Source organism: Borostomias antarcticus, assembly GCF_949987555.1.
Source record: "Borostomias antarcticus genome assembly, chromosome: 16".
Classification (NCBI taxonomy): domain Eukaryota; kingdom Metazoa; phylum Chordata; class Actinopteri; order Stomiiformes; family Stomiidae; genus Borostomias; species Borostomias antarcticus.
In genome coordinates, this window is record NC_140249.1 from 8141906 (window position 1) to 8155084 (window position 13179).

General features: G+C 47.5%; 1 protein-coding gene across 1 annotated transcript in view; it reads right to left on the bottom strand.

Moving 5' to 3' along the window:
• Positions 1–12375, bottom strand: part of syt14a (synaptotagmin XIVa) — a gene marked incomplete at its 3' end in the record, with an annotated part of 34984 nt that extends 22609 nt beyond the window's left edge. Inside the window, exon 1 of the mRNA XM_084450643.1 lies at positions 12333–12375. The remainder of the gene's footprint in view (positions 1–12332) is intronic.
• Positions 12376–13179: the final 804 nt, after the last annotated feature.

Here is a 13179-nt window from a genome sequence, read left to right on the forward strand (position 1 = left end):
CCCATGGACATATGAAAACAACAACAAAAAACAAATGCACATCTTCCACAACACATACTATATAACACGAATAGTATGAACTCCACCCTCAATCGAGCTGCAACCAGCCCCCTGACCATCAGTTCTGGGTCCACAGACCCTGCCCCTTTTATCTCATTCCTCCTCGTCAGCCAGATACCCATCTGCACCTCTGCAACCAGGAAACTGACCAGGCTGACCCTCTTGCGTCTTGCCCCACTATAGCTTGGCCCCAGAACAAACCTGCACTCCTCAAATTTCTCCCCTAGCCCCACCAACCACCACCTCACCAGCTGAAACAGCCTCTCCAACCTGGAACATCTCAGCCACAGGTGTTCCAGTGTCTCCTCCTCCTCACAGAAGGGACAGCTACTCCCACTCCTGGACCGATACGTGCTGTGTGTCTGTTTGAGGAGAACCAGGGGAACCGAGAGAGAGAGAGGGAAGAAGACAGGGAAGACAGGGAGATACTCACAATGATAACAAGACAGGAGAGAGAGAGAGAGAGAGAGTTATGGGGAGAGAGAGAGAGAGAGAGAGAGAGAGTGAGAGAAAGGGAGAGAGAGAGAGTGAGGGGGAGAGAGGGAGGGAGGGAGAGAGAGAGAGAGAGAGAAAAGACTGCCCTTGAGATTCAGCTATGGTTGCCATGGCAGCAGCCTGTGTAGGTGTCTTGTTGCCACAGACATCTCTCTCAGTCTGAGACAGTCAGGCCACTACCAGGGTGGTCTCTCTCACTCTGAGACAGTCAGGCCACTACCAGGGTGGTCTCTCTCAGTCTGAGACAGTCAGGCCACTACCAGGGTGGTCTCTCTGCCATCTACATGTAGCAGTAAATAAAATCAATGATTGCTAAATTTGTGATTTCAGAAGAAAATAAATAAACACACTCAATACTGCATACTGTAAACAACTAAGATAAGAAGTAAAACAGCAGCACAGAGCCAACAGGAGCAAAGTGTCCTGGCTTCAACCCACCAAGGATTATTTTCCCCAGCAGCGCTAGCAGGGATTGACCTGGTGACATTAGGACATTCTATCCCCCGAGGACTGTTTGATTACCAGAAGACAGGGTATCAGAGCACAGGCCTGGCGCAAGAACAAACCAGCAATGAGATCTGATCTGCTCAAACTGGACTGATTGATCGATGAAAATGACAGAAGGAACAATTGCACAGACTAAAATGTGTTTGTTTGTAAATCTTTGTTCCCTTTTAAAATTCTTGTTCCTTTTATTTGCTCCCTAAATTAGATATTCCCAATCTGGTGATGAGCACAAGCTGTATGGATGCTGAGTCCCATCCCATTAGACAGAGTGAGTTCACGTGATCATACAGAAACACAGTGGACTACATAGCATCAAACTAAGGGTGGAATCGCCCAAAATGCATGAGCAGGGGGAGAGAGAGAGAGAGAGAGAGGGGGAGAGAGGGGAGACAGAGAGAGGGGGAGGGGGGAGAGAGAGAGAGGGGGGGGGGGAGGGGAGAGAGGGGGAGCAGGGGGAGAGAGGGGAGAGAGAGACAGAGGGGGGGAGAAAGGGGGAGCAGGGGGAGAGGGGAGTGAGAGAGAGAGGGGGAGAGAGGGGGAGCAGGGGGAGAGAGGGGACAGAGAGAGAGAGAGGGGGGAGAGAGAGAGGGGGGGAGCAGGGGGAGAGAGAGAGAGAGAGAGAGGGGGAGAGAGGGGGAGCAGGGGGAGAGAGAGAGAAATAGAGGGAGAGAGAGAGAGGGGAGAGAGGTGGAGCAGGGGGAGAGGGAGAGAGAGAGGGGGAGGGAAAGAGGGGGAGAGAGGGGGAGCAGGGGGAGAGAGGGGGAGGGAGAGAGGGGGAGCAGGGGGAGAGAGGGGGAGAGAGGCAGGAGGAGCATGGTGGAGCACAGCAAACACTCCCAGATTCCCTCGGCTTCATCAATTAATCAAAATTGAATCCAAATGAAATAATTCACCCACTGCAGGTGAGAGACCCTGATCACAGTCCAACTGGATGAAGTATCACAAAGCGCTGATGACATGTCTGTCCTGGAGAGGACCATGACTCAGGGGCGGGTCTAGCAGGTTCAGGGGCGGGTCTAGCAGGTTCACGGGCGGGTCTAGCAGGTTCAGGGGCAGGTCTAGCAGATTCAGGGGCGGGTCTAGCAGGTTCATGTGCGGGTCTAGCAGGTTCGGGGGCGGGTCTAGCAGGTTCAGGGGCGGGTCTAGCAGGTTCAGGGGCGGGTCTAGCAGGTTCAGGGGCGGGTCTAGCAGATTCAGGGGCGGGTCTAGCAGGTTCGGGGGCGGGTCTAGCAGGTTCAGGGGCGGGTCTAGCAGGTTCGGGGGCGGGTCTAGCAGGTTTGGGGGCGGATCTAGCAGGTTCAGGGGCGGGTCTAGCAGGTTCAGGGGTGGGTCTAGCAGGTTCAGGGGCGGGTCTAGCAGGTTCAGGGGTGGGTCTTGCAGGTTTAGGGTCGAGTCTAGCAGGTTCGGGGGCGGGTCTAGCAGGTTCAGGGGCGGGTCTAGCAGGTTTGGGGGCAGATCTAGCAGGTTCAGGGGCGGGTCTAGCAGGTTCAGGGGCAGGTCTAGCAGGTTCAGGGGCGGGTCTAGCAGGTTCAGGGGCGGGTCTAGCAGGTTGGGGTGGCAGAAGCGTGGCAGGGCTTCCAGCTGGGGGCAGAGGTCATCTCCCACACATACATTTGAACTCAGAGATGGCAACTACAGTAGGGTGGCAAGGCTTTTTTCAGGGGTGGACTCAAGACTCAGCTTTCGAAAGATATGATTTTGTTCTCATTAAAAAACTCATTGCCGCACAGTCCAATGAGTGAAAATGTGTAGCCTATGGAAGAAATGGCTAAAGATACTGTAGTAGGAAAGCAGTGAGCTACGGTGGTCTTCCTATCTGGGGAAAGCAGTGGAGATACCGTACATGCAGGTCCACCACACACTAAAGTAAGCCAGAATACCAGCTGACACTCAAAGCTTCTTTAAGTGGATTGCTACAAAGCATGCATTTGCTTACAACAGTTGTAACCATGGCAAGGTGGGTGAGTGACATGTCCACGCCTGCTGTACAGTGTCCATATTAGGACATCCTCAGACCTTAGAGGAAATGGCATCATTCCTGGGACTAAAGGTTGTCAGTTGAGACACAAGAATTGATGCCATGTCGAGGAATGATGCCATTTACTCCAAGGTCAGAGTCGTCCCAATATGGACACCATACTGCTGTCTGCTCACAGTTTATCCAAGTTGATAATTCATTATTTTACAACATGACGCACATGCAGAAGGACGCAGTAGTTCAGTGTGGATTGTGAAGGCATACACTAGTAATCATGTGAGCATTGTGTAGTAACTCAATAATACATGTGAAGGAATTAATCGTTTTCATGTAGTCATTCCCAAAAACTAAATAGTGTGACAGAAGTAATTAAGTTATAATTATGTAGTGATTTAGAAGCTATTATGTACTAATTACAAATGAAACTACTACATAAATCTCTACTAGTTTGCTACACATCTCAATAGCAATCAAGTAGGTTTTGTGTAGATCCTGTATAGTAGTGATTAGTGATTCAGTAGTAGGTTTAATGAGGCTACTAGCTGAGACCTTGACCGATCTTGACTGCCGTCCCTCACGAGGACAGGTCAGGTTTAAGAGCTGAACTGTGTCTTATGAACACGACTCTACTGCTCAAGACAATGAACTGAGAATACTGCTGGCCCATTGGCAATGGTCACCTGTTCTGCTGTTCACAGTAAATGCCTCTATGCAAATCAGTGGTAACTAAGGATCTGAACTTAATAGTTTTCTTTTTTTTAATAAAGAGGTTATTTAGGTTTGTTCATAAATAAAAGGCAAGTCTTAATATCCACACCACCAAGAGAGATGGGCCGGCCCTTCCCTGCTGATAGGACAGGCTCTTGCGCTGACCGCCATGTTGGTCTGTCTTGGCAGTAATGCGCAGCGAGGAGCTGAGGGCTAATTGATACCTGTCGCCTGGCACAGAGCCAGGTGGCACAGAGAGTCACCTACATCACAGGTGTCACGGCCTCCTGCTCCAGACTTTCCCCAACACACTCTCCTCGTCCCCTGAGAACACACCTCGGTCTCACTGTATAGAAACAAGGACCGCTACAACACTTGGTGCTTCATTTAATCAACACCAGTGAGCATGAATATTTCAGGTAAGGCATGGCAAAGTAATGTTTATCACTATGAGAAATAGCTTTCTGAGACACAACATCACAAAACCATATTTACTATTCAAAGCATACCTCAACAGGTTAGATACATCTGGGCTCAACTAAAGTGGATAATAAGGTATTACATTTTGTAATTGATTAAGTCCCTTGTTCAAGTTTTTTTTACTAGTGATTGGAACCTAAATTACAGACCTTTTCTCGCTATTTATTAATTGATATCAATATGTGAGTCGTACTGACTGACGAGCTTGAAGATGACCCTCTCAGAGAACTAGGGTCAGATCATTGGTCCTCATTCCTGAACGCAGTTAAGAAGAAGTTAAGAAGAAATTTCTTCTTAACTCCACTTACGAAGTTCCCGGGACAATTCTGGCATTCCTGAATGGTTTCTTATCTGGGATTTGTTCTTATCTAAGAACAGGATTTAAGAACGCGGAAATGCAGTCGTAGGTAGGCCAGATTGGAGTGTGCCCGTTCGCAAGGGCTGAATTTATGAGAAATCCGAGGTGACTACGTTCGCGGCAATTCTACAGACATCCTAGGCTTGAAATAATAATCCTAATCATAAATTTGAGGATATTTGTATCATTTCCAATTACGTTTCACATTTATAGTCATGATTCTACGAGGCATCGTGGTGTCCCAGACAGACAGACAGACCCAGCTCAGCTCATACTGACCCAGACAGACAGACAGACCCAGCTCAGCTCATACTGACCCAGACTGACAGACAGACAGACCCAGCTCAGCTCATACTGACCCAGACAGACAGACAGACCCAGCTCAGCTCATACTAACCCAGACAGACAGACCCAGCTCAGCTCATACTAACCCAGACAGACAGACAGACCCAGCTCAGCTCATACTGACCCAGACAGACAGACAGACCCAGCTCAGCTCATACTGACCCAGACAGACCCAGCTCAGCTCATACTGACCCAGACAGACAGACAGACCCAGCTCAGCTCATACTGACCCAGACTGACAGACAGACAGACCCAGCTCAGCTCATACTGACCCAGACAGACAGACAGACCCAGCTCAGCTCATACTGACCCAGACAGACAGACCCAGCTCAGCTCATACTAACCCAGACAGACAGACAGACCCAGCTCAGCTCATACTGACCCAGACAGACAGACAGACCCAGCTCAGCTCATACTGACCCAGACAGACAGACCCAGCTCAGCTCATACTGACCCAGACAGACAGACCCAGCTCAGCTCATACTAACCCAGACAGACAGACAGACCCAGCTCAGCTCATACTGACCCAGACAGACAGACAGACCCAGCTCAGCTCCTACTGACCCAGACAGACCCAGCTCAGCTCAGCTCAGCTCATACTGTGTGTCCCTGAGGGAGGGGATGTTTGTGAGACATTCTCAAATTGTTGTGTGCCACAGTTACATACTACATGTATATTTTGTTCTAGTCTGATACTTTTGCCACTCTTGAATTATATCTTGAGATATTGAATAGTGTCCCATAACAACATCTGGTGTTCATTAAACTGGGCTGTGTAGGAGGGGAGATGCTCGGCAAAAGAACACCGAACAAGACCACATTAATATAAGGCAGTCAGTTTAGTGGGTAAAATGGAGGAAGGCAAGTATGATTTACCAGCAAAACAGTGTAAACAGTGTAAAGTAACATATGCCCCTAGATAGGTTAAAAACAAAACAAATTAATAGAGCAAGCCATTAATCTGGGCCTCACATTCGAGTCCGAAGCAAAAATACTGAGTCATATGCAGACAAGTCACACTTGAGGCCTAGCGGATGAATGAATCAGGTCAATAGACAATATAAACGCTCGTTAGGACGTAATCTAGGACAGGGAGATGCATCCAAAGCAAACAGCTGCTCCCCGAACGAGACTAACGATGAGCAGGGCCAGAACAAAGATGACAAGGGGAGGTAGTGGACAAAAGGGTGGCCACAAAGTCATGAGGGACACAATCAGATGCAAGTTAACGTCAAACTCTTGAGTGCTTTCAGACACAAGATACTAAAATGGGCTACAGAAAAAAAGGTTAATATTTCTGGTCTGCACAGTACTGTCTGGTCATATGACCAGAATATTTAACTAGATTTTTAGATCTACAGTATGCAGCCTTTTTGAGTGTCTTCTGTCTGTCTGTCAGTGTGCGTGTCTGTCTGCCTAACTGCCTGTCTGTATAAATAAATAACTACATGTATCTTTTAGAAGATATTTTCCTCTGCAAACCCATTAGCTGTAGTCCTATATATATCCAGACTGCAAGAGAGTAACAGCCCTGAAACACAGAACAGGAGAGAGCATGCATGATCACTCAGGAACTTGTAGTGATGAATGCCACTATTCAATCGTTGAGATGAATGAACAGAGTTGTAAAGGATAATTTTACTCAAAACTTTATACAGAACCAGGAAGAACATTATCAGGTGCACTTCAAATTTTGGAGAAAAACTTGTGTCTGTTAGGAAGCATTTAAAGTAATTAATATGGGGACACTTCTGTTTTATTACACAAATAATGAGGGTGAAACTTAAGAAAACAAACAGTACTCAGTCTAGTCCAGCATGTTGAAGCAGTAACTCACGTGAGGGTTATGCTATATGGCCTGTATATACAGTATATATGGTATATGACCTGTATACCCCGGGTTGTGTTCTATGGCCTGTATATATATGGTATATGACCTGTATACCCCGGGTTGTGTTCTATGGCCTGTATATATATGGTATATGACCTGTATATCCCGGGTTGTGTTCTATGGCCTGTATATATATGGTATATGGCCTGTATATCCCGGGTTGTGTTCTATGGCCTGTATATATATGGTATATGGCCTGTATATCCCGGGTTGTGCTATATGGCCTGTATATATATGGTATATGACCTGTATACCCCGGGTTGTGTTCTATGGCTTGTATATATGGTATATGACCTGTATATCCCGTGTTGTGCTGTGGTCAGAGGCACGAGACGCAGTTCAAGAGTGACAAAAGTATCAGACAATAACACAATATAGGATATAACTGTGGCACACAACAACCCTCGAGTGAGTTATTGCTTTTATACAACGGTTTCATAATCGGGAAACATTTATGGGATAAATACCTCCTATTTCAGTGTCTTAATATCGCGCAGAGAACGCAAATTCAACTTCAGAAGGGGAGCACAGCTGAGAACACTTTGGCGGTTTAAGAACACATTTCCACGCGTTCATGAATCCGGCGGGGATCTTTCTTAGGGTTGGTCTTACGAAGTTCGTAAGAAGACATTTAAGAAGACACTTAAGAGAATGTTCAGGAATGAGGTCCAATGAGCCCTAGCAGTTGAAAAAGTGGTGATGATAAACCAGAGTGGCATACAGAATGTCAAGAAGCACTAACCAACTCCAAACCACAAAAACACCCACAACACCCACATACAGGCAGTCCAAACACTCAGTCTCACACACACACGCTCCTACTCAGGATCATTCACATACTTGAACACACAAACACACACACACACACACACACACACACACACACACACACACTGTATAACTCTTTCTTTCTCGCTCTCTCTCTCTCTCTCTCTCTCTCTCACAAACACACACACACACACACACAAACACACACTATAACTCTTTCTTTCTCTCTCTCTCACACACACACACACACACACACACACACACACACACACACACACACACACTGTATAACTCTTTCTTTCTCTCTCACACACAAACACACACTGTACAGTATAACTCTCTTTCTCTCTCACATACACACACACATACATGCATTCTCCATCTCCTTATCAGAGAGGCAAAATGCATGCGCAGATACACACTAGGGCATTAACGACTTCAGATTTTTTCAGTCAAAGTCGAAGTCGAGTCGACAAGTCGTGTGATGACGTCATCACACTTACACAGCGGAGGAATAGCCTAGCCTACATAGATACAGCAACAACAACAACAAAACACCATAACATAATGGCCTGGGGGGTATTCCACAAAGCTGGCTAACTGAGTAAGCCTAACTTTTGCAATGAGTAAAACCTTGAAACTCTTCAAATCTGGAACATGGACTGAAGAAAAAATGAAAAAAAACGTGGTATTGCGAATGTAGCTAACTAAGCAAACACTCGTGAGGAACGTCGCCACTGTCATCATCAGAAGGTAATTTAAGCTGCTCGTTGTCTTGTTAGCTCCGATATGGCTGGCCAGCATAGTCTCTCCCTGTCAGTTGAATCGCCGCGCTCCACATACTCCATAATAGAGAGATCTGCAGCATGCAGCAACGTAGTTAGCGTAGCTAATGTAGTGTATCAGCGCAAGAACTCTCATGAGTCTGGCGTTGAGGCTATCTCAGGTACAGAAACAGAGAGAGAGAGAGAGAGAGAGAGAGAGGGGAAAAAAACATGACTCGTCAACTCCTCCCCGGGGGAGTCGACTTGTGCTACTGACGTCGACAAGTCGACTTTTCTGTTATTGCCCTAATACACACACACACACACTTATTACTACACACACCCAAAAGCAGGTAATAATAATAATAATATATTGGATTTAAAAAGCACCTTTCTCAAACTCAAGGACACTGTACAAAACAAACATAATAAAAGTGTAAAATAAAAAGATCAAGTACCAAGTAAGTAAGTAAAAGGGTCTAGACCCGACCCTGCTCTGGACCCTGCTCTAGACCCGACCCTGCTCTGGACCCTGCTCTAGGCCCTGCTCTGGTGACTGCTCTAGGCCCTGCTCTGGTCCCTGCTCTGGTGACTGCTCTAGACCTGACCCTGCTCTGGACCCTGCTCTAGGCCCTGCTCTGGTGACTGCTCTAGGCCCTGCTCTAGGCCCTGCTCTGGTGACTGCTCTAGGCCCTGCTCTGGTCCCTGCTCTGGTCCCTGCTCTGGTCCCTGCTCTAGGCCCTGCTCTGTTCCCTGCTCTAGGCCCTGCTCTGGTGACTGCTCTAGGCCCTGCTCTGGTCCCTGCTCTAGGCCCTGCTCTAGGCCCTGCGCTGGTCCCTACTCTAGGCCCTGCTCTAGGCCCTGCTCTGGACCCTGCTCTAGGCCCTGCTCTGGTCCCTGCTCTAGGCCCTGCTCTGGTCCCTGCTCTAGGCCCTGCTCTAGACCCTGCTCTAGGCCCTGCTCTAGGCCCTGCTTTAGGCCCTCCTTTAGGCCCTGCTCTAGGCCCTGCTCTGGTGACTGCTCTAGGCCCTGCTCTAGGCCCTGCTTTAGGCCCTGCTCTGGTCCCTGCTCTAGGCCCTGCTTTAGGCCATGCTCTGGACCCTGCTCTAGGCCCTGCTCTAGACCCTGCTCTAGACCCTGCTCTAGGCCCTGCTCTAGGTCCTGCTCTGGACCCTGCTCTGGTCTCTAGGCCCCACAATCCCACACATATAAACACAAACCACCTGGCCAGATCAGTATTGTTGTAAACATGAACCGCATGCAAGCCGGTCACTTTCACTGGATGATGTCAGATAGTATACTACAATTATACTAAATATGTTTTCATGGAATAGTACATAGTAAACAGTATGCAGTATGTTAGTATGCAGTATATACTATGTAGTGTGTAGTGTTGAATATTGTTGATTTTCAGAGAAATGCCTTTTAATATGATCCTGTTAGCTATTTCCTAATTATGATGATTGACCTCTGAGTATGGCTGTCGGCTTGAGTTTTCGGTAAGAAGTGTCCCTCTTCCATAGACTTATGAGATAAAGACATTCCATGGCTGGTACACTCTGGGCCAAACACCATTGTTGTGGTTAGAGATAAAGGCCTGGGCGCCGAGGCGGTGTAGGTTAACGTGACAAAACAAGGCCACAGAAGAGACCAGAGACAGTCTTATCGGAGAAGAGACGAGGAAGGGGGGGGACACTCAAACCACATAAGAACATTGCAACGAGACCAATGCTTTGATTTGGGTTCAGACAGCATACAGAGAGGTCAACTGTACATTAGGCATGCCATCGTCTTTTGTATGTCAAACCTCCTGTAATAAATCGCTTTTGCTGAGGCTCAAATCCCGTGTTGGAGAGATTCATTTGGAATACACCTGAAAAGGAGACACTGGACTGTGTGGTATTGTGTGAGATTGGGGCTGTCTTTTATTGGAAACAAAAAACACAACGCAGAGCTAATCAAGGACAATAATAAAAGACAACGAGATTCATCAGTAGTATGGACATTCGGACATGGCCCCTAATATTTTTCACTGTGCTCAATCCTGTCCAATTGAACATGAGAGGGTTATGGTTAGGGTTAGCACTAGCACGGACACCAGCTGTTTCATGTGCAGTAACGTGCAGTAAAGTGATGGGTATGTTGTAGCTCACGTGGCCAGCTGAGGTATGCAGCTCGCATGCGTTCGCCTCAGGGACATCGCAGTTCCTGCTCTTACTATTCTAGGCATGTGGAAAGCACAGTGCAGGGCCTCATATGGATCGAATACATTTCCCTTTTAAAAGTACTGTACTGTACAGGCTTTATCAATTCAGGGCCAACATTTGGCACAGTATCGACTTATGAGGTCTTAAAAATGAGAACTGGGTAGGCTACTCATATGAGCCATACCAAACAATTCCTAGTGTAATAAATACATTGTTTTGACAGAAAAGAACTGCAATTAAATTGTGGAATGAGGAATAAAACCCCTGTACAACAGAGAGTATTCATTTACAATCACGTCATTGGGTCACCGAGGGCAACTACGGATTGCATAATAGTCCAAATCTTCCTCACAGCATCGAACACACAGATCAATGTGTGTGTTGTGTTTTCATGGACAACCTGTTCCCCAGGGTGGGCAAACTCCCATCGGTATTCACACACTGAAGCGGATACTCTTCTTATTCCTGGAGTCATTCAAAAAGAACTGTGTATATGGTTTTCTAAGATGACGCCATCATTGGGCAGTGCTCCTTCATTCAGCGCCGTTACGCCAGCTGGCAAGGCTGACATCCACGCAACATGGTATCACACTGGCTATCTCATGTGAGAATTATTTCTGGAGGTTTTCTGTAACCTCTCGTCTAAAACCATTTGCAGTTTTTGTGCGTGGTTGTAAGCCAGCGCACCTAGGATAGTGTTTGTCCAGTTATCACTCCCTCCCTCCCTCCCTCCGGTCAATGTTGACCCGCATTTCTCTGTTGGCACCACAAGAGGCAGTAGTCCCAGCACACCAAAATAAAGTAGGACACAAAAATCAACCTGCTGGTCTCCACTGCACAAGTAGAGTAGTGGTGAGAGCATTGGACTCCCACCCGGGAGATTGGGGTTCAAGACCCGGTGGGGATGATTTTATGGGACTATACCCCAAACCTCCACATGTTCATCCTTTCACTCCAACCTTTACCCCTTGCCTTATAGGTCAGATCCTGTCCCAACCCCTACCCTTATTCTAACCCCAACCCTTATTCTAACCCCAACCCACACTAGGGACTGGAAGAAGGACACCAAAACCTATGCGTAGATCTCCACTGCACAAGTAGAGTAGTGGTCAGAGCATTGGACTCCTACCCGGGAGAACAGGGTTCAAGACCCGGTGGGGAAGACTTTATGTTATCATCAGTGTAACTGCTTTAGCCACTGACCGCTACCATTAATGTTATGGAAGCTGCTGCTAGTTGTTGTGAGCCCATGAGCTAACTGGCTATGCCGCTCTTATTGTGTTGGATTAGCATTGGAAGCATTGGAACTGATGTGTCCAGGCGACAAGACCTATCTTAATTTATCAGACATTATTTCATGTCATTTCAATTCACAGCTATTTCAGTGGCCTGACTAGCTTCCGTCCTACCAGTCCTGAACAGAAACAAGCCAGCCACGCAACATAAGCCAGTCTGAACCTGGCCTGGTTTCAGTCCACTCCTCCTCAAACATGGCTACAGTTCCAAGGCCTGAATTAGACACCAAACAGTGAGAGATAAAAAAGACTAAACGTTGCAGATCTTGGTGAAGGACAAAGACACAAAAAAGCAAAAGGAACAAAGTGAAGGCAGACACACGTTGGGAAACGAAATCACAGTTGAAATAGACTGGGCTGTCCTGACAACATGGCAGTACAGTCCCAGTGAGAATGGTTTTGATGGGTGATTGGTGAGGCGCAGGAGGTGCTGTCTGGGGTCAAGGTTCAACTCCTCCACATTTGAGCCCTCCTACCTTTCCTGACGCAGATGAGCTCATGAACTCCACAGTTGCGCTCGCCACCTGGAAAGACAACGCATGTTTAATGACGCACACTTTGATGTCCAGTAAGGAGCGAGACAGACAACGAACCAGACAAACACTTTGATGTCCAGTAAGAAGCGAGACAGACAACGAACCAGACAAACACTTTGATGTCCAGTAAGGAGCGAGACAGTATGGAGCGAGACAGACAACGAACCAGACAAACACGTTGATGTCCAGTACGGAGCGAGACAGACAAAAAACAAGACACAACAACAACACGGATCTTTGACAATAACAGGTTTTGTGGAGTCACAGAGAAAAACAGGAGAGCAGTAATAGTCCAGTACACTGGAGGACAATGGACACCAGGCAGTCACGCTTCATAGGGATGGACCTATATTACCTCTGAATGTAAAAGCCATAAAGGGAGGATGGCCTAAGTTCCACTGATTGTCACACACCTGAGTCTGTGAAATTTGTCGGCATTTGACCCATCCCCTGGGGGAGCGGTGAGCAGCAGCGGTGCCACGCTCTGGAATCATTTTGGTGATGTAGCCCCCCAATTCCAACCCTTGATGCTGAGTGCCAAGCAGGGAGGCAATGTGTCCCATTTTTATAGTCTTTGGTATGACTCGGCCAGGGATGGAACCCACAACCTCCCAGTCTCTGGGTGGACACTCTACCACTAGGCCACAGAACTGGTAAGCCTGAACCGGCTGCCCTCATTTCAATGTTTAGCCACACGTCTGACGCAACACAAGTCAAGGTCTTTTATCCCTGTTACTGTTCCCTGGGCCGATCCACTGTGGGCCAATTCAATCAATTGTCATCTTCC